Source organism: Schistocerca serialis, chromosome 1 (assembly GCF_023864345.2).
Source record: "Schistocerca serialis cubense isolate TAMUIC-IGC-003099 chromosome 1, iqSchSeri2.2, whole genome shotgun sequence".
Taxonomy (NCBI): Eukaryota; Metazoa; Arthropoda; class Insecta; order Orthoptera; family Acrididae; genus Schistocerca; species Schistocerca serialis.
This window is the reverse complement of record NC_064638.1, coordinates 1269022089-1269045849: the sequence shown is the minus strand read 5'-3', so window position 1 is coordinate 1269045849 and position 23761 is coordinate 1269022089.

The window sequence follows — 23761 nt, the reverse complement described above, 5'->3', positions numbered from 1 at the left end:
CTTGCACATAGTAGCAGAGAGAAAACTAGTCAAAGATAAAATGTAAGTATCGATAATACTCCGTCATAGATAAAAATCACTTATCCATTCTGTAACGCCACTGTCCATATCTCGCTTAATTTCAAGGCCTCTTCTTTTCTATTAAAATTATCTTCATGTTTATAAATTTCAATAGCCTCCCTATACAGTCGTGGATAATACTTCGTGGTAGCACTTCAAACTGTATTTTCAGAAAACTTAACTACATGGTCACCTGACTGAAGTGCATGTTCCGCAACGGCCGATTTATCTATTTTCCCCTCGTATTCACACTTCTTTTCGTAGTACCAGTATAGACCTTGCCACAAGTACACGGAATTTTATACACACCGTTAGATGATAATGGTGGCCTTCTATCTTTAACAGAACGAAGTACTTGTCCTATTTTTGTGGTAGGTTTGAATACCAGTTTCACTTTATGTTTCAGCAAAATTTTGCCGATTCGATCTGTAACCTTACTAATGAAAGGTAAAGACACCGTGTTCTTCCATTGCTGTGTACCATCCTTGTCCTTTGCCCTGCTGTAATTAGGTCTTAAAACTCTACTAATTTCTTTGTTTGAGTACCCATTATTTTCGAAGGCCTGTTTCAGATGATTCAGTTCCGTATCCAGATGTTCCGGCGTACACATCCGTTTTGCCCTGTCCACTAAACTTTTGATTACACCTCTTTTTTGTTGTGGGTGATGATTGGAGTTCTTATGTAAGTATCTAGCAGTATGTATGCTCTTCCGAAACACTTTATGTTTTAGACTGCCATCGGTCTGTCTCATGACTAACACATCGAGAAACAAAACAGCCTGGTCTTTTTCCACTTCAATGGTAAACTGAATTTTAGGATTTATGCTATTAAGATAATCAAAAAATTCGTCTTAGGCTTCTTTACCGTGTGTCCAAACCACGAATGTGTCGTCTACATAACGATACCAACAACATGGTTTCTTATTTGCTTTATTCAACGCTAATTGTTCAAATTTCTCCATGTAAATGGTTAATTTTAAGGGATGGCCAGTCGCCACCCTATACACCCCCGGGTCGTAATCAGTGTACTCCCGCTGTCTGTATCAAGAGCAAATCTTGAAATAGTGCAAACGTGTTTTAAATGTCTGCGTGTCGTGTAACTGAGGCGGGACGTGGGGACCAGCCCGGTATTCATCTAGTAGGATGTGGAAAACCGCCTAAAAACCACATCCAGGCTGGCTAGCACACCGGCCTTCGTCATTAATCCACCGGGCGGATTCGATGCGGGGCAGACGCGCCTACCCTAGTACAGGAAGCAGCGCAATAGCGATCTCGGCTACCCTGGCGGCTATGTGGGTTCTTGACATACGGTTTGTCAATGTGTTGTAGGAATTTGCCTATAGATTCCGCAGCGGCTTTTGGAAGATTTATTCCAGCCTTTATTCTTGAACCTAACATTTCTCTCATAATTTTATGTACTCTTAGCTCTAACTGCTTTTTTAATGTTTCACATTGGAGAAAATCATTCTGAATAATTTTTATTAGATCGTTTTCTTTTCTGTTCTTTCGGTGCAAATTTTGCAATTTTAAACTAACTTCCCGAAGAACTACAGACTTGAGTCTTTCAACACAGCTCAGAACTGGATGACAATGCGATGTTAATACGATGACGTATCCCGAGTCTCCTAGTGTTTCGCGCGCCTTCGGTTGCGGACGGATCGCGAGATAGCTCGTGTTTACTAACGCTGGCTGTAGACTTTGTCGAGTTAGGTGTTTACACCTGTACGCAACGTAGAAACGTTATTGCCTACATGTACGTTTTGGTTATTTAGGACTGTGAGTGCATTTTGGTATTTCAAATAGTTACCAATTACATGTTCTTCCTGATGTTAGAGATGCCCCTAATCAGGAAACGGAAAGAAATTAACGACTCTGAAATACTTATTGAGGTTTTTGCCGATACGTGTGTAGACGTTCCTAGTATGAATGAAGATTTGGATGATTGTGTGAAGGAATAGATTTATGGTTCTGAGGACTATTCCTGCGACATCGACACTTTCAGATCTGTAATGAAGCGTAAGGTGACAATGTTGTCAAGTGTAACCGCTCTAAGCGCCGGCCGCTGTAGCCGAGCGGTTCTAGGCGCTTCAGTCCGGAACCGCGCTGCTGCTGCGGTTGCAGGTTCGAATTCTGCCTCGGGCATGGATGTGTGTGATGTCCTTAGGTTAGTTAGGTTTAAGTAGTTCTAAGGCTAGGGGACTGATGACCTCAGATGTTAAGTCCCATAGTGCTTAGAGCCATTTGAACCATTAGAGCCGCTCTAAGTTCATTCCGGTCTCATTACATTTCCAAAATAATGTATCCCTGTTGCCTCTGTGATTTTCCTGGTGTTTGGTGACGGCTTGTTTGAACTGTTTTGCAAGGAGCTGTTCACCTACCTAATCAGAAGCAGTCAATTCTTACACAAAGAGAAATGAAGAAAAATTCCTTGGAGGAATTCTTCTAAGGGGACAAAGAAGAAAAGATAGAAGGAAAGATTATTGATCAACAGAGCCTGTGAGGGACGGGAAAAACCCACCGTGGTACAACGACAAAGTTAGGGAACTACTGCGAAAGCAAAGAGAGCTCCACACCAAGTTTAAACGCAGCCAAAACCTCTCCGACAAACAGAAGCTAAACGATGTCAAAGTTAGCGTAAGGAGGGCTATGCGTGAAGCGTTCAGTGAATTCGAAAGTAAAATTCTATGTACCGACTTGACAGAAAATCCTAGGAAGTTTTGGTCTTACGTTAAATCAGTAAGTGGCTCGAAACAGCATATCCAGACACTCCGGGATGATGATGGCATTGAAACAGAGGATGACACGCGTAAAGCTGAAATACTAAACACCTTTTTCCAAAGCTGTTTCACAGAGGAAGACCGCACTGCAGTTCCTTCTCTAAATCTTCGCACAAACGAAAAGAATGGCTGACATCGAAATAAGTGTCCAAGGAATAGAAAAGCAACTGGAATCACTCAATAGAGGAAAGTCCACTGGACCTGACGGGTTACCAATTCGATTCTACACAGAGTACGCGAAAGAACTTGCCCCCCTTCTAACTGCAAGTCTCTAGAGGAACGGAGGGTTCCAAATGATTGGAAAAGAGCACAGATAGTCCCAGTCTTCAAGAAGGGTCGTCCAGCAGATGCGCAAAGCCATAGACCTATATCTCTGACGTCGATCTGTTGTAGAATTTTAGAACATGTTTTTTGCTCGAGTATCATGTCGTTTTTGGAAACCCATAATCTACTATGTAGGAATCAACATGGATTCCGGAAACAGCGATCGTGTGAGACCCAACTCGCTTTATTTGTTCATGAGACCCAGAAAATATTAGATACAGGCTCCCAGGTAGATGCTATTTTTCTTGACTTCCGGAAGGCGTTCGATACAGTTCCGCACTGTCGCCTGATAAACAAAGAGCCTACGGAATATCAGACCAGCTGTGTGGCTGGATTGAAGAGTTTTTAGCAAACAGAACACAGCATGTTGTTATCAATGGAGAGACGTCTACAGACGTTAAAGTAACCTCCGGCGTGCCACAGGGGAGTGTTATGGGACCATTGATTTTCACAATATATATAAATGACCTAGTAGATAGTGTCGGAAGTTCCATGCGGCTTTTGGCGGATGACGCTGTAGTATACAGAGAAGTTGCAGCATTAGAAAATTGTAGCGAAATGCAGGAAGATCTGCAGCGGATAGGCACTTGGTGCAGGGAGTGGCAACTGACCCTTAACATAGACAAATGTAATGTATTGCGAATACATAGAAAGAAGGATCCTTTATTGTATGATTATATGATAGCGGAACAAATACTGGTAGGAGTTACTTCTGTAAAACATCTGGGAGTATGCGTGCGGAACGATTTGAAGTGGAATGATCATATAAAATTAATTGTTGGTAAGGCGGGTACCAGGTTGAGATTCATTGGGAGAGTGCTTAGAAAATGTAGTCCATCAACAAAGGAGGTGGCTTACAAAACACTCGTTCGACCTATACTTGAGTATTGCTCATCAGTGTGGGATCCGTACCAGATCGGTCTGACGGAGGAGATAGAGATGATCCAAAGAAGAGCGGCGCGTTTCGTCACAGGGTTATTTGGTAACCGTGATAGCGTTACCGAGATGTTTAATAAACTCAAGTGGCAGACTCTGCAAGAGAGGCGCTCTGCATCGCGGTGTAGCTTGCTGTCCAGGTTTCGAGAGGGTGCGTTTCTGGATGAGGTATCGAATATATTGCTTCCCCCTACTTATACCTTCCGAGGAGATCACGAATGTAAAATTAGAGAGATTAGAGCGCGCACGGAGGCTTTCAGACAGTCGTTCTTCCGGCGAACCATACGCATCTGGAACAGGAAAGGGAGGTAATGACAGTGGCACGTAAAGTGCCCTCCGCCACACACCGTTGGGTGGCTTGCGGAGTATAAATGTAGATGTAGATGTATTTTCATAGACTATAAGCCGCAATATATTTGAACGTAATTTCACATTTCGGCACTTTAATGGTAACATGAAAATGAACAATAGCTGTGGCAGATTCTTCTGACTTCACCCTGAGCTGAATTATTTACCCTGTAATTTCGGCACACTTTACAAACTCAAAGAAACAGTTGTCTTTGGACGAGAGGATGATTCTATGCAGAGGACACCCGAAGTTTCGAATGTACATCCCTGAAAAGACTGCAACATGAGTTATTTGTTAGGATGGTGTGCGAGAGTTTCGAAGACTATATCTGCAATATTCGGAGTTTATACTGGTGAAAGATAGAAATTGGACGAATCTGTTGTTTCAGTTCTTGGTCCTGGTATGCGGCACCATATCTACCAGGGTAAGTGCGATAACAGTACCTCTGCTGCATAATTACTACTGTAAAACAAAACCACAATCTGTGGTACTATTAGGCCCTCCCCCTATGGCGGACAGAGGCTTACCGCAAACTCTGGAGGCCAAAGCATGGGGAGTGAAGAAACGTGAAGTAGTTTCCTGTAGAAAAAATGACGTTCATCTCCTAGTGTGGGAAGACAAAAGGGATGTCACAGTGATATCAACAAATCATGACGCTTCTGTCGCAAATGTAGGGACGAAAAATAGCAAATCCAGAGAGGATATGTTGCAGCCTGTGTGTGTAAATCAGTATAATATTCACGTGAAATGAGTTGATCGCGCGGTTGAGTACCTTTCGTATTATCCTATTCTGAGGAAATCTGTGGAATGGACAAAGAAAGTCGTGCTCTACCTAATAAACTGTAGACTTTGAGAGGCACCCACATGCCTTGCTCATATTGTGGCATCAAGCAGTCAGGCCTGCAAGATGAGTGGTCTGCCAAGCGAGTGGATTCATTCTTATTTATCGAGTAACATGAACTCTCGTACTCACAATTAAGTTACAAATTATCCTCCTGTATGAATAATACGCAACGGAAACGCATATCTGACTACCAGTGATTTACAGAACCCTGACTGTTCACTACGCACTGGCAATACCACATTTTCTTTTTGTCTTTTATTTAACGGCTTTTATCAACACGTGGCCACCGCACTGAATATGAATGGCGCACGCATTATAAATTCGGGACATCATGACAACATTCAATTCGAAGGAAAAGTCCACCAATCTTTTTCATTTCACTATCTTATTTATTCCGATAAATTCTATAACCTAAACACACAAATTCTATAACCTACAACAATAACACATGAGAAATTCCGCCCAGTGGGCATGGCTTTACATTGGTGAATCTCTATATTATGGTCTCGTAATTATATAACGCTACAGTGCACTTTCTGGATAGGATGGTGGATCTTTTATTATATCTCACACTTCGACTCTCACAATCATCATCACGAAACTTTCCTCCAGATCGAGCGGTACAGAAGGAACAAGCATAACCCACTAATCTTTTGAAACTACCTTGCTACTCTCCTATGCAAACCACACATACCCAAATTACATGACATACACCACACTACAATATGAAATACTACACAGGGAATAGTCACAACATTATCACTTTCAGCTTTCCCACTTCAATTAATATTTATCCCAGTTTCACACGACACTGCCCCACTTCGTAATTCTACTTTCCTACTATGAACTCTGGAGATATATGCACGTCTTCCTGTACAATGCAAGCCAAGTGGCGTTGCTGGATAGACGGCGACTCACCTTGCTTCTCTCTCAGAGTTTGAATCTAGCGTCACACGGAATCATACCACGCAAAGTAATATTAAGAACGTATTCATCACACACGCGAGTCCTCAACTGATACCATGGACGAGTACTTCTCTTTATCCTTTGTCTCATACACAGAGACTCACACAGTACTCACCACGTGGAAGTACTCGTCTCTAATTTCAAGTCCTGCAAGCGCCATTTCTTAAATATTTCAACTTATGGTACACACGCTATTTCTTAAATATTTCAACTTAGTGTACACAAGCTAGTAATTCAGCTTAACTTAAGCACACGGAAGTATTTCAGCTTATTGCTACATGTGGTTTCAAAATGGTTCAAATGGCTCTGAGCACTATGGGACTCAACTGCTGTGGTCATAAGTCCCCTAGAACTTAGAACGACTTAAACCTAACTAACCTAAGGACAGCACACAACACCCAGCCATCACGAGGCAGGGAAAATCCCTGACCCCGCCGGGAATCGAACCCGGGAACCCGGGCGTGGGAAGCGAGAACGCTACCGCACGACCACGAGATGCGGGCACTACACGTGGTTTCATTGTGACCGTTGGTCACTTCCAAAGATTACTACAATCCTGTTAATATTACCTGCCTGACGTTTAATTCTCCCCACAAAAGTTCCTGAAATGGAGAAATTATTATTTCAAACTACTCTTAAATATTCCACATGCATACCATGTCTCCACTCTCTTGTCTTTACGAAGCACAACTAAAACAGGTCATAACAGCACAAGATCCAGAGGCAGAGTGCTGAAACATGGCCGTTCTCCAGGTCCTCTCACACCTCTGTCGAAGTGGGGGAGCACCTTGCTACCGTATTGGTCAGCCACATTTCAGGCGCTCAATGCTCAGGTAAATTTCATCTCTTTGGTCCCACCAAAGGTGGCCAAAGGATCGACTGAAAGATGATCATATATTCACATTCATTATCTGCGGTTAGCAGACGACCATACATTCATTCATTTCACAGATCTCACCAAACTGGATGCAGGGATTTACTTAGTGGGAGTGCACATGTGATCAATTAAATAAATAAATTGTCATTCTTTCCCACACTGGTATCCGGCTTCGCTGTATTAATTGAAACTGAGTTATTTTACAAAAAAAAAATGTGTTATTCTGACAAAAATAATGAAGTATGTTGTACCTATTTTCAATGTCGGGCGGTACTGTACCCTTTCACCACCGGCTACCCATGCAGAAAAAAATGGCACGGTACTATCCTTGCAATGCGAGGGTAGTTCCGAACATTTTTTTTAAGAAAACTGTATTGGAACAAACGTAGCAAGTCATCAAAATAACCAGGAGGAGACCTTAGCCCCTGGTGACCTCAAATAGACGACCAAATGCTGTTACTTTACCAAATTATTGACACAGTTGTTGCATTATTGTACTCTCCACAATCCGGAGTAATGTACACATACAAATTTACATCAATCCAAATGAAAAATAAAACATTACATCATACAAAAAATAAAAAATAATGGTGAGATAAAAATTTGCTTGGTTACCGGAATCTCTATTATTTTTAGGAGTAATCCAAACTTCACTAATTCTATGACAAATAAGAAAAATACTAATTGTACTCATGAAATTTTAAATAGCTCACCATCCAAACACAGAACAAGTAATCTGACATTCATAAACTGCGTTGTAATAATCTTTACATGGCAATGTCTAAATACAAAACAAAATCAACAAAAGAAAAAAATTTCGTACACTAGTTACACGTAGAAGTCAGGCTCCATATCATTACTCTAAAATATACATCAAACCTACAGAGAAATAAAACTGAGAAGAAAAACAATGATATACACCACAAGCTACATACTGGTTATGTAATATAGTTCGTCTAAGACATCATGTCATACCTCATTAACTATCATCACCTAAGCAATTGCCACCACTACTCGACTGTGAGTTTAACCTTATCCTTGTCCACCAGTACAAATACCTGCTGCTGAGCTAGTCAGTCCATCAACTTTGATCAATACACGCAATAAATAGTTAGCAATAAGTGCTTGAATCCACCAGTAGCTCTCGTATCTTACTCTACTGCTCATTTCTCTGTTATACATTTAGATGACAAGAACTTGCATTTCGACTAGCCTTCGTTACACTTTAATGTGAAATATCGCCACTGTGATAATGAAAATAAGTGGCTTCAGTCAACAGACCAACAAGATCATTACTGTCCACGACATCAAAATGCATCAGTTAATTCCGATATTTGTTGTGCAATGCAAACCCTTGTCCCCTGTGACAACCTTACTGATCAATGCTACGTTAGTATTACGCCACTGGCTAATAATTAAAGCATCATTGTACGAAATATTCTAATAAACATGCTACGTGAACTTGATAACCCAGAACAAACAAACAAAAAAAAACACTAACTATTCTAAACACAAATGTTAATGAAATACAATTACACTTGCTGTCCCTTCAGGAATGAAACATATAAAAAAATTTACACAATTACAAGTACAAATACATTATTCCCTATCTTGTGAGTCACACGGAATCATTTCATTCTGTGATTTTCTTGGGGTCAAAAAAGTTGCTGACAGGTTCCCTAGAAACACTGTCTCGGTGTCAAAGCTCTCCCATGGTTACCCAGACGAAAGTCTTTAAGTCACTCAAATCGGCATTTTGAACATGCACTGAACAGTAAACTGTATCTCACATTAAACACAAATGTCATAGTCACTCTCAGCGTACCATCCACACGAATCTGGTCGTCCAGAAATGGCCCTACAACTACTATTACCCATGGTTCTGTCCTTTCAGTTCGTGGTGTAATTAAAAGTCGTAAGTTCCAACAAACAGCACTTATTCCCGCACCAATTAAAGAAATGTCTCCCACTACAAACGAAAAATGTCAATGTCCCACTCTAGTTTCTTGCGCTCATACAATAATTAGTCACCAAACGACAACTGCCCTCTTTAAGTATACCAAACGTCCCACATGCAATTCACAAAGCACACTTAACAAGTCACTGCCAAAAGTTTGTGGATCCCACCGTTCAGTGGTCAAGACAAAACAAAACAATCGTCCTGTCTGCTAAAGACAAAATCTTTTCCACTACTCACAACGTGGGAACACCAGTCCTTCACTTTCCACCTTATGGAGACATACGAGCAGTCGTCTTGTTTCACGGCTCCACAGTCCAGTACTAGTTAATAGTTGCTGGTAAAAAATGCCCGCCGGGCTATGCCGCGCTTCGTTCATTCTGCCGTGGCGCCGCCGCTCGAGCCTTTGAGCAGAAGAAACCACCCGCTGTTGCCTCTGCGGGATACTTTCCCCAGTCGTAAGGGTGGCAGAAATTATGAATGGCCAGTGGTACATGCGTGTCGCCCCAGGCCATTGACCTGCTGTAGCGGGCGCGTGGAGTGTACCCCGACCGGCAGTGGAGTGGGGAGCGCACCGGCTCTGTTGCTGACGTCTGCTTGGCTTATGTGGTACGGGCGCGTTCGGTGTAGCCCCTCAGCGCTACGACACCCAATCAGTCAGACCCTTCCGTGCATCTCGCAACATTACAGGCAAAAGGATATTCTTACAGTATTTAAATACTCATTGATTACATGTATGATCCATTAGATACATTGGTAATAAAAGAATCTTTGTTCTAAAAAACATAAAATTATACACCCTAGTTTTCTACACATACAACATCAACATTTATCTCTTTTCTATATACAGCCCACACTTGTGCTATTGATTGTACCTGTCATCCCTCATACAAAACATGAAAGTGTTAAAGAAAAAGGAATAAGACACAATCTATACAGCTCATAATTACAATATCAAATAGTAGACTACTCTAACATCGTATCACAGTGAAAATATTAGAAACTGTTGATTCTAAAACTACAATATACAGTGAACCTTTGTGCTTGTGACAGACTGAAATTAATACCCCTCGAAAGTGTTCTAACAAAAAAATAAGAAATAATCTACACAGCTCACAATTACCTACCACATGTTATTAAATAGTAAACTACTTTAACATCCTAACACAATAAACATTTTAGAAACTGATGACTCTAAATCTACAACATACAATGCACCTTTGTGCTTGTGACAGACTGAAATTAATATCTCTTTATATATTTTACCTTTTATTATATATAACAACATTTCTAGGACATGTATGAACCATCCACATGATGTCAGATCCTGACCTGCCATCGAGGTTCCTCCAAATCAAACAATAAAGCACAATAATGTTTTAGTTATGGATCGGTAGCATCCCCTTTACAGGAGTGTGCCCATTGATCACACTACTCTACGACTCGCACTCACCAGACGTCACATTTTCCTTCTCATTCAATCCATTAATACACTAACAGAATAGGTTTAGAAGTCAGCTAACCTTAGCACCACCACACTCACGACAACATACCATACCTTTGCTCCCTTATACTCAACCACATAACACGTGAAGCTGTTTCGGAGATAGCTTTCCAACCTCCGAATTCGTCCTTTCACTCTGGCACCTCTCTCCATCGGCTTACCTCTGCATTCACTTTGCCGATTATTCATCCTGCTAAATATCAACTTAGAATTGCGACATTTCATCTAAGAACAAAAAATACACAAATTATTCATCCTGCAAAATAACTGTACACATTCTTGGTACCGTTTTGATTAGTTATACTGGTACCAGGCTTCAACAATAACAACAACAAAAATTATTTTTTTCATATAGCAATTATTATGGTAAGAATTAGATTTACACTTATATTACATCTTACGTCAGTATTCCACAACGTTCACCATCTGGATCTCATACTCCCTTTATGTCCTCTCACGTTGTGCAGTTGTCCTCATCTCTTCATTCGTATTTCGGCTCTCCGTCCGTCCATTACTCCAGCATTTCCTGGTCTTCCTTCGCCATTCGCATCAATCTCGATTGCAGCATACACAGGCCTCTCTGTAACATACATCTAAGACATCTCCACATTATTAATTCTACTCACCTTTATTTACCACTGTTTCATCACGTCGAATCTCTCTTTATTAATCACACTGCTTCACGTCGCTTCTCTCCTTAAATATCACCTTTATCAACTACTATTTATCACGTCGCTTCTGTCACTATCTACCATCTTTATCCACTCATTAATCATCACGTCGTTTCTGCTTGATCCTTATTCATATGACAAAAAATACGTACATACACCACTCTGTCGACTCCTGTTCATGACTCTTTCGACCAGTCTATTCCGTCATACTTCCTGACATCCCGCCTGAAAATTCTTATGTTCGATTTGCCCCTGCACAACGTTACACACCACAAATAAATACACTGACTATCTACCATAAACTGCCTACTTTCAATCTCTTCTTAACTTTTCCACAATTTGATGTTAGAAATGTGATGAAGCCCACGAAATTGTTTTCCCTTGATCGTCTCAATCAGTACAGCATTTTCATGGACAATTCGCCTCACTCTGAATGGTCCACTATACACCGTAAAGAATTTGCTAGTTAAGAATCTGTGCTTCTTTGATAATCGGTGAGTTTTAATTAGAACCTTGTCTCTTACTGCCAATTCGATCTTACGGATCTTTCCTTTCTGCTTCTCCTGCCTATCCTTAGCTGCTTTCTTAATACGCTCTATCGCAACCTTGACAATTTCTGTGTGTCTCTGCTTTCCTGATCGCGGAAAATCTACCAGCTCCCTGATTCGATCTGGTGGTGGTTCATTCTTTAGTACCGTAATTGGTGATAAACCAGTTGCTCCATGTGGTAGCTCATTGAGGATGTCCTGAAAATCTTTGAGAAAAATACTCCAACTTCTGTGTTGCCTATGGCAATAGATCTTACACAATTTTCCCAGTTCTTTTACCACTCTTTCACTGGGGTTACTTGCAGCATGGTATCGGGATATGAACACCGGTTTTATCCTTCTTCTCTTCAGTGTGGTTAGCCATTGTCTGGATCTATATTGTGGTCCATTGTCAGCTATGAACTTTTCTACAGTTCCTACTTCTCGCAAAAAGTTTTTAACGAACGCTGCTGCCACTGTCCTTCCCGTCGCACGTTTCAATGCGGTAAAAGTCACATACTCTGACACCAATTCCACCGCTACTAAAACATATCTATATCCCTGCACTGACTTAGGTAGCGGGCCAAACAAATCTGTTGCTCCGAATTCCCTCAATCTACCTGGCACTATCGGAAAAAGCGGTGCTTTGCATGAGATGGTTAACGATTTTGCCTTCTGGCACAATTTGCGACTACCAAGCACGTTCTTGATCCTCTTCTCCATACTAATGAAATAAACTGATTCCCTTAACTTCTTACAGCATTTCCTTGCCCCGTAATGCCCATAACTTAGGTGCGTGTACCAGATCAACTTGTTGACTATTTCATTTGGTATACACAACACCCAGTCCTGTGTGTTCGGATTTCTACGGTAGAGAAGGACCCCGTTCTGAATTGAATGAAAGCGCGCTATAATGGCATCCAAGTTCGCTCTAACTCTGTCCTTCACCATTCTCCATGACGCGTCTTTATCCTGCTCTTTCGCGATATTTGTGAGTACCGCCCCTATGTATTTCTCGAACGGCACGCCCTGCATATACAATATATCATATCTGTTCTTGTTCACCTCCTCATCAAAGCATTGACCATGACCTACTGGGTTCCTTGACAACGCATCTGCCACTATATTCTGTGTCCCAGGAATATACATGACCGAAAACTGAAACTCCTGTAAATAGAGTGCCCACCTAGCGAGTCGTCTATGGTTAAGTTTGGCCGATATCAGAAACTGCAGTGACTTGTGGTCAGTATAGATTTTAGTATGCCTCCCATACAAATAGTATCTAAACTTACTAAAACCCCACACTATTGCCAAAGCTTCAAGCTCAGTTACCGTGTAATTTCTCTCAGCTTTGCTAAGCACTTGGCTCGCAAATGCAATAGGTTGTTGTATTACTTCTCCTCCTTGCTCTTGCTCTTGGAACAATGTTACCCCAAGTCCACTACGGGAACTGTCCGTGGCCATACAAAACTCTTTCCCTAGGTCTGGATGCCCGAGAAGAGGTGCCGATAGCAGTGCCTTCTTTAACGCCTCATATTCTTCCTGCGCGACAGGGTCCCAATTCCATACCGTTTTCTTTCCAGTCAGCTGACATAGTCTGGGTGTCGCTGCACCCCCAATCTTAATGAACCTCCTGTAAAAATTGATTAATCATAAATAACCCCGTAGCTGACGTTTTGTTCTTGGCACCGGAAAATCTCTGATTGCTTCGAGTTTGTCTGGATTTGCTCTTATTCCCTCTGGTGTCACAATGTGTCCTAGAAACTTGATTTCTTTTCGTCCAAATTCTGACTTTCCCAAATTCACGGTTACCCCATGTCTCTCCAGTGCACCGAGCAATATGCTTAACGTTCTATTGTGGTCTTCCCAGTTTCTTTCGGCTATCAGGGCATCATCCACGTACTGTGTTACCTTATCTTTTATTTCATTAGGAATGACTGTATTTACCGCCCTGATAAATGTCGCGGATGATTCATTTAACCCAAATGGTAGTTTCCGGAATTGATACGATTTCCCGTAGCACAAGAAAGCAGTGTATTTTCTACACCCCCTATCTAACTCCACCTGCCAGAAACTCATTCTCAAATCAACTGAGCTGAGAACTCTGATCCCGTGGAACTTTTGTAGCAATTCGTCAAGTGTCAGCGGCCGATCTGTCTCTGGCTCTATTATCTTATTAATCCTTCTTGCGTCCAAAACTAATCTAATTGACCCATACTTTTTTTCAACACAAACTAAAGGGCTGTTGTACAGACCGGATGCTGGTTCGATAATCCTTTGTTGTAGCATGCTTTAGATCTCAGCTTCCACTCTTTCTTTGTACACAACAGGTATCGGGTACACTTGGGCCCTAAACTGTTTATGAGGCTTGACCTTGAATCTATACACAAAATTTTGTTATTGTACCCGCAGCATGTTTAAATACCTTTCTATTCTCGTATAAAATTTTCTGCAATTCCCCGTAGACCGTGGTCCCTCGTAAATGCCAGATTTTCTCCCTGATCTCCTCCTCCAAACATTTATGAATTTCCTTCTTCTCTTGTTCGAACCCCGTATTCTGTGCCTGTGTACCGGACTTTACCGCCAGACATAATGCTAAGTGTGCGTTATCTTTAGCATATAAGCAATCGTCGAATCTTAATGTAATTTCCTCCGAATCTCGTTTCAACTCCATCGAACCATTTCTCATGTTAACGACTGCTTTATATTGGTTCAAAAAATTAACGCCTAATATCCCTTCAACAGTTAGAGATGACACAATCATGAACACTGTACTAAACCTCTTCGCCTGGCACACAAAGTCTACCTGCGCTTTTAACTTCACCTCAACTCCCTTTCCTGTAACTGCCCCTCTCACTGTTGTCCTTTGCAATGGCAACGTTGGCCATGGTTTTGTAAGACTACAACACTTAAACACATCTTCCCTCAAAACACTCATTACACTGCCTGTGTCGATGACACAAGGTACGATTATATTATTTATTTCTACGCTAATTATTGGGTGGACTTCACTCCCCACATCACCTACCTCCTCTAACAGATTCTCCCTTAGTTTTCCGTAATCGATATACCTAATATTTACATCATTAATAGTCCTGGTTTGTACCCGTGTATCATGTAGTCACCTTCTTGTCCCTCCGTCATTGCGACAGTGATTGTCCTGTCTTGAACCCAATGACTGCCTATCCTCTCTTCGCCCATCATTTTCATTTTCCCTTCTTCTTCCATCTCTGTCCCATCTTCTATTTTCCCGGTTTGCCGGTCGATATCCCCATGAATTCTGCCCCCTATTTCCTCGCCATCTTCCATTCCCGTCATTCCTCTGATTCCATGCTCTCGTGTCATTCTGATAGTTTCTGCCGTTCCTATCCTCGACTCTGTCTGACCTATGAGTCGTGTCGCCGTTCACAATGTTGCTCTCATCACCCAGTTCCTGTAACAAGTGCTGAAATGACGCGGAATCGTCAGAGCCTCTGCCTGCTATCACTATATCTCTGCGCAGTCTCACTGGCAACTTCGTTATACAGATTCTAATGAGCTCCCCAGTTTCGTATGGCACATCCAAATATCTATTTCGTCTCAGCATTTCCTGATAGCACGACATTGGATCTCTTATACCACCTTCGTTACAATTTGGCATCACCAATATGCTTTGCTTAACCTGGTCCTGCGTACTTTTCGACCAGAATTCATTTAAAAACTTGTCACAAAATATCTTGTAGCTACTACAGTCTTCAATAACTTCCTGCATTTTCGCTCTAGCCTCGTCCCTCAAACTTCATTTTGAGGAGCGGTCCCCACGATGAAGGTAATGAATCTTGAAATTGAGACAGCCACAGGCATGGATGTTGGTAATTATCAGGATCCGGAAAACAAGTGTACGTTTGTGCCGACACGAAGTGCCTCCTACATTCTTCTTCCGCATTTATGTTTTCCGATCTTGGACTATACCCAGTTGGGTTTTCCACCTGTTTTATCCGACACAACCGTTCTTCTAACTCTCTGAGTTCGCCTTCCTCTTTCTGCCTATTTTCGTTTTTTGAATTTATCTCACTCTCCCTCTGCAATGTACCTGGTGGTGTTTCACCTTCGCTTCTGCACGCTAATTGCAACTGTGCTAGTTCTTCCCTATGTTTCCTATTTGTTTCTAATTGTGCCTCTTTAAACTGTAATAGTGATTGTATCTCCTCCTGGTCGGCATAAACCTCTCGCTGCGTACTGTCAGAGCCTGTTTCGCCTCTTATACTGATCTTTTCTACATCTGCGCTAATCGTATTCATTCTGACGACTACCTCCGCAACTTCATCCCTGTGTTCATTTAGCGCCACTTCCTGCTGGGTGACTTGAGCTTCCACGCTGTCTAATGCCCCTTGTTTATCTGCAAGTAAGTCCTCCACTATCTCTTTGATTCGCTCATCTGGCAACACGTCCCTACGTTCTGTAATACTGCTCTCTATTGCACTTATTCGTACCTCCAAATTATTGGCTTTTTCTTTCACGGCATCACATTCCTGCTTCACTGCATCCAGATTCTTCTCACCCTCATCTAACCGATTATTAACTGCGGACAGACGCTCATCGATAACTGTGTGTAGCTTCCTCATTGCCTCTTTATTTCCCTTATCCATTGCCTCCAATCTTTCCTTATTTGCCTCCAATCTTTCCTTATTTGCTTCCAATCTTTCCTTAGTCTCCCTATCTGTCTCCTTATTATCTCTATTCATCGCTTCCAATCTTTCCTTAGTCTTCCTATCCATCACTTCCAATCTTTCCTTATTATCTCTATCCATCGCTTCCAATGTTTCCTTATTTGCCTCCAATCTTTCCTTAGTTTCCCTATCCATCGCTTCCAATCTTTCCTTATTCTCCCTATCTCTCTCCCTATTATCTCTATCCATCCTCTGTAAAAAGTGCAGTAGCACATTGTCATTTGCTACTATCGGTGCGCTCGCCTCGTTCGCCTGAGAAACCGTAGCCTCGCCAAGGGTAGCTTCACTTTCACTGCATACCTGACCTAGTCCCAGCTCGCCCGCGTCGTCGGGAAAAGCCCCCGATTGTGAACAAAGCCCGTCACTCAAAGGATCACCTGGCAGCGGTCCACTGAACAATTCAGCCCCTTCCGAGTGTTTGCCGTTCCCGCTCATTAGCCCATGGTCGACACCTACTTCCTGCTGCACTGCTACGTTCACCCCAGAATCGCTATTCTCCATGGTGACTACACTTTTCGACTGCGACGTAGTTACTATGGACATTACGCAAAAAAAATTATACAACAATCTTCCAGCCTTGGATGATATAGCAATTAATTACATAAAAAAATAAAAGATCCTCACCAATCCAGAAAGAAATTGCAAACAAAAAAATTTTACTTCTTAGCGCTATCACAATATATTCCATCAAAATAAAAAAATCTTAACAGCAAACCCTAAAAGCAAAATATCCTGGCAGGGTCGAAATTATGAGAGGCACCCACATGCCATGCTCATACTGTGGCATCAAGCAGTCAGGCCTGCAAGATGAGTGGTCTGCCAAGCGAGTGGATTCATTCTTATTTATCGAGTAACATAAACTCTCGTACTCACAATTAAGTTACAAATTATCCTCCTGTATGAATAATACGCAACAGAAACGCATATCTGACTACCAGTGATTTACAGAACTCTGACTGTTCACTACACACTGGCAATACCACATTTTCTTTTTGTCTTTTATTTAACGGCTTTTATCAACACGTGGCCACCGCACTGAATATGAATGGCGCACACATTATAAATTCGGGACATCATGACAACATACAATGCGAAGGGAAAGTCCACCAATCTTTTTCATTTCACTATCTTATTTATTCCGATAAATTCTATAACCTAAACACACAAATTCTGTGACCTACAACAATAACACATGAGAAATTCCGCCCAGTGGGCATGGATTTACATTGGTGAATCTCTATATTATGGTTTCGTAATTATTTAACGCTACAGTGCACTTTCTGGATAGGATGGTGGATCTTTTATTATATCTCACACTTCGACTCTCACAATCATCATCACGAAACTTTCCTCCAGATCGAGCGGTACAGAAGGAACAAGCATAACCCACTAATCTTTTGAAACTACCTTGCTACTCTCCCATGCAAACCACACATACCCAAATTACATGACATACACCACACTACAATATGAAATACTACACAGGGAATAGTCACAACATTATCACTTTCAGCTTTCCCACTTCAATTAATATTTATCCCAGTTTCACACGACTCTGCCCCACTTCGTAATTCTACTTTCCTACTATGAACTCTGGAGATATATGCACGTCTTCCTGTGCAATGCAAGCCAAGTGGCGTTGCTGGATAGACGGCCGACTCACCTTGCTTCTCTCTCAGAGTTTGAATCTAGCGTCACACGGAATCATACCACGCAAAGTAATATTAAGAACTTATTCATCACACACGCGAGTCCTCAACTGATACCATGGACGAGTACTTCTCTTTATCCTTTGTCTCACACACAGTTTGAGACTCACATAGTACTCACCACATGGAAGTACTCATCTCTAATTTCAAGTCCTGCACACGCCATTTCTTAAATATTTTAACTTGTGGTACACACGCTATTTCTTAAATATTTCAACTTATTGTACACATGCTAGTAATTCAGCTTAACTTAAGCACACGGAAGTATTTCAACTTATTGCTACACGTGGTTTCATTGTGACCATTGGTCACTTCTGAAGATTACTACAATCCTATTAATATTACCTGCCTGACATTTAATTCTCCCCACAAAAGTTCCTGAAATAGAGAAATTATTATTTCAAATTACTCTTAAATATTCCACATGCATACCATTTCTCCACTCTCTTGTCTTTACGGAGCACAACTAAAACAGGTCATAACAGCACAAGATCCAGCGGCAGAGTGCTGAAACATGGCCGTTCTCGAGGTCCTCTCGCACCTCTGCTGAAGTGGAGGAGCACCTTGCTACCGTATTGGTCAGCCACATTTCAGGCGCTCAAAGCTCAGGTAAATTTCATCTCTTTGGTCCCTCAAAAGGAGGCCAAAGGATCGTCTCAAAGATGATCATATATTCACATTCACTATCTGCGGTTAGCAGACGACCATACATTCATTCATTTCACAGATCTCACCAAACTGGATGCAGGGATTTACTTAGTGGGAGTGCACATGTGATCAATTAAATAAATAAATTGTCATTCTTTCCCACACTGGTATCCGGCTTCGCTGTATTAATTGAAATTGAGTTATTTTACAAAAAAAAAGTGTTGTTCTGACAAAAATAATCAAGTATGTTGTACCTATTTTCAATGTCGGGCGGTACTGTACCCTTTCAACTTCTCAGTTCGTTTAAATTCACAATACCTTGAATCCAGAGAAAAAATAAAGTATGAGCAGTTTCTTATTTCTGTGGTGAAGTACTAATCACTGAAGTTTATAATGAACGCTCCCTGTACCCCGGACCCAGAGATGTATGCCCTGCCCATCCGCTCCGCTAGTGGCACAGAGAAAGCACCACGTAGAGATCCACCTTCGAGGCTAACAGGCGACATGAAGCAACATGAACATCTGCACATTTCAGACAGATGATAATAGAAATTTCCTACAGGAGCCTGTAGCGTTTTCGCTGCCAGCGTAAAGATAAGTGAAACAAGGTACATTTGCAAATTTGTGCAGTTCTACTTCATAGGGAGAAATGTGTTGTGCAATGAAACACATTAAAATTGTAGCAGCAATCTGTTCATATACAGGCTCTAAGCTAAATAAAATGTATGAAATAATGGTAGCTGTAAAGGATAAGGCGTCCTTGATAACTTAAAACGTCTGGGTGACAATATCTGCAACTTGTGTAGTGTCTCAATCCAGTGCCACAAGTATAGCAACAATAGTAGATATTATAACAAAAGACCATAACAACTAATGGACGCCACAGAAATATATGTATTTTTATGATATAATACATTTAATTGTTATGCACGTCACTATGATAGATTATGATGATTATTTTTTAATGTAGTTTACAGTGGCAATCGCGATTGTGGTTTAGAAAAAGTGGTGCTTTTCTCCGTGCATTAAAATTATTGTTTCGTTATGTGGAGAAACGTTTTAAGTTCAGACATTGAAAGCTTAAAGTAAAAACAATGTAATATTGACGAAAAGTAAATTTGTTTGTGGCTACACGCAAACACGAAATAGCTGGCCGAAAAAATACCGTTTTGTATAGTCAAACGACTGTACTGAAAGGAGAGTAGAGGACCTGCTAGACAGTCAAGTTGTGTGGGCTGCAGGCAAATCAGGCAGCACGGAATACCCGGCTAGAGTGGCGATTTGGAACAAAAATATCTAGTCCTTAATGTGTTAACTCGCTTTTTTACCCGCTGTTTGCCAGAACGTACTGTGTTTACCACTATCATTTGACAATGAGATAGAGGCTTGAATCTGTCAGTACAGTTCAGAATATGATTGCAGTCAAATATTAACCCGCTTTCGTGTAGCACTATCATTTCTCCCTTTTTCCTGTTCCAGTTGCGAATGTTTCATGGTAAGAACGGGTAATGCAAAGTCCGTGTGTGGAATCGATGCTCTAACTTTTGCCATCGTATTCTTTTCGTGAGAATCATAGGAGGAAGCAATGTATTGCCTGACACAGGTGAAGAGAAACTGAAAAAAATACTGAGATTTACCACATGCCTTTTTCTAATTTCATCAGAATGTTTTCAATCGATTCAAAAATGTAACACACAAGACTAAAAAGCAGAAAATAATTGTTTAAATAAAACGGACTAAAATGCATAAAATAATTTCTCCTAGCCCCACACAAATTCCTAACCCCATAGAGATAGTCCTGAAAAATCTGTGCTTGTGAATTTTTAGTGGCTGTAAAAATACTTATAAAATTTAAAACAAAAAACATGGGGTACATGCAATACATAATTGAGACAAGCATAGTTCACCTCTTTACCAGTATCTATTGCATGCACCTTACGTTCTTCGTTTTCAATTCTAAAAGTATTTTCACAACCATTGAAAATACACAAGCACGAATTTTCATGTCTGTCTGTATGGGATTAGGAATATGCAGGAGGCTAGGAGAAAATATTTTGTAGTTTTTACTCCGTTGTAAAACGGATTATGTAAAAGATATTTAAATAATTATTTTTAAAAATATATTTCGGTAAATTTTACGCTGTTCCTATTTCCTAATGCCAAGATTACATGACCATTTCATTACAGTTCTCAGTGATGCTTTATCTGAGTGTTTAATTTCTTTGGCACGGAATTATTTTCAATTTACAGCACACCTAACGCTAGTTCTACATCTGATATGACTTGTTTTTTCGTCTGAAATCTGTAGTTGAATTTTCCCTACTTCTTCCTACAATATTTTGAGTTATTTTTCTGTATTATTGACATCTTTATCAATTAGTGCTATGTTATCTGAAAATGCTCGGCGATACAATTCTACAAATTTGATTTCTCATAGTTCCTAATAGGTGTGTTGACGCACTCTTGCTTTCGCCCTCTTTATTATATTTTCTTTAACGGCGCGGTTGGAAAGTAAGAAGGTCGGGGAATTGGGGGGGGGGGGGGGGAGGGTGGGGAGCGGTAGGATAGGAAAGGGAAGGAAATGATGGTATCAGTTGCATCGGGACTTTATGCGGAATCAGCGGCGACGAGTGAAAATGCGTGCTGGACCGGGACTCTGGATCTCCTGCTTGCCTTAACCACTCCGCCGATCGAACACAGTGTTTATTGCGATTGCGTGGAGTGTCTCGACACGCCTCTAGACCGACCGACATTCCCACGTAGTGCCACCTACCCCCAGTCCCCCTCCCTGTCCTTCATGGTCGCCAATTTTAGATTCCCGCTGATGGTAGAAAGAACGGGGACAACGCATTTATACAACTGAATAGTAATGGGTACAGACTATCATCTTGTTGAACTCCTGTCGCTTTTTTAATTTCTTTGCGTTTCATTTGTTTTCGCTAGTATTTCCTATCTTATGTTTGTTGTCTTTTTCATTTAATCGAAATTCAGCTTGCGTTCTGAAGAGAATTTCTCGGCCTGTGCTGTCATATGCTGCTTCGAGATCGACAAATAGTGATAACATACCATTTCTGCCTGTGTAGTGGAAAGGTTTCATTCAGTTATTCAGGTTAAGAATTTGTTACGTGCACCATGGTCCTTTCCCGAATTCGCCCTAGTATTTACCGAGTTGAGGATCTAAATATGGCTTGATTCGGTGAAAGTAAACTTTCGGCAGAATTTTGTAGGTAACTGAAATTAGTAATATTCCATGACAGTTATTTTGGTCTTTCTTTGTTCCTTTCTTGTGCATTCATGATTGTCATCTTACAAGAGGCCACCCACCACTGAAAATGTTTAATAAGCGGCTTCGGACCCAGATCAGTAATTTGAGCGTCTGACCATGATTACCTCGTAGGATTTACTAGCTATCCTAATGCCTTTCTGTGCCGTCGACAGACTGAAGTATCTGCGCTAGCAGAATAGAAATGCGGAAAACCCAAGTTCGAAAACAATTTATTGGATCCACCAAAACGAAACAAAAATACAACCTCCAAGAGAACACCCGAATCGACCCCAACTGCGAATCGTCACCAATATACAGTAACAAATAATAATGGGAGAGACCCGACTCACAATGAAACAATTCTATACTGTCGAGATGTTCGACGATTATGCGGGGGTTGGAACTTCAATAGTGGCAACTACACTCCTGGAAATGGAAAAAAGAACACATTGACACCGGTGTGTCAGACCCACCATACTTGCTCCGGACACTGCGAGAGGGCTGTACAAGCAATGATCACACGCACGGCACAGCGGACACACCAGGAACCGCGGTGTTGGCCGTCGAATGGCGCTAGCTGCGCAGCATTTGTGCACCGCCGCCGTCAGTGTCAGCCAGTTTACCGTGGCATACGGAGCTCCATCGCAGTCTTTAACACTGGTAGCATGCCGCGACAGCGTGGACGTGAACCGTATGTGCAGTTGACGGACTTTGAGCCAGGGCGTATAGTGGGCATGCGGGAGGCCGGTGGACGTACCGCCGAATTGCTCAACACGTGGGGCGTGAGGTCTCCACAGTACATCGATGTTGTCGCCAGTGGTCGGCGGAAGGTGCACGTGCCCGTCGACCTGGGACCGGACCGCAGCGACGCACGGATGCACGCCAAGACCGTAGGATCCTACGCAGTGCCGTAGGGGACCGCACCGCCACTTCCCAGCAAATTAGGGACACTGTTGCTCCTGGGGTATCGGCGAGGACCATTCGCAACCGTCTCCATGAAGCTGGGCTACGGTCCCGCACACCGTTAGGCCGTCTTCCGCTCACGCCCCAACATCGCGCAGCCCGCCTCCAGTGGTGTCGCGACAGGCGTGAATGGAGGAACGAATGGAGACGTGTCGTCTTCAGCGATGAGAGTCGCTTCTGCCTTGGTGCCAATGATGGTCGTATGCGTGTTTGGCGCCGTGCAGGTGAGCGCCACAATCAGGACTGCATACGACCGAGGCACACAGGGCCAACACCCGGCATCATGGTGTGGGGAGCGATCTCCTACACTGGCCGTACACCACTGGTGATCATCGAGGGGACACTGAATAGTGCACGGTACATCCAAACCGTCATCGAACCCATCGTTCTACCATTCCTAGACCGGCAAGGGAACTTGCTGTTCCAACAGGACAATGCACGTCCGCATGTATCCCGTGCCACCCAACGTGCTCTAGAAGGTGTAAGTCAACTACCCTGGCCAGCAAGATCTCCGGATCTGTCCCCCATTGAGCATGTTTGGGACTGGATGAAGCGTCGTCTCACGCGGTCTGCACGTCCAGCACGAACGCTGGTCCAACTGAGGCGCCAGGTGGAAACGGCATGGCAAGCCGTTCCACAGGACTACATCCAGCATCTCTACGATCGTCTCCATGGG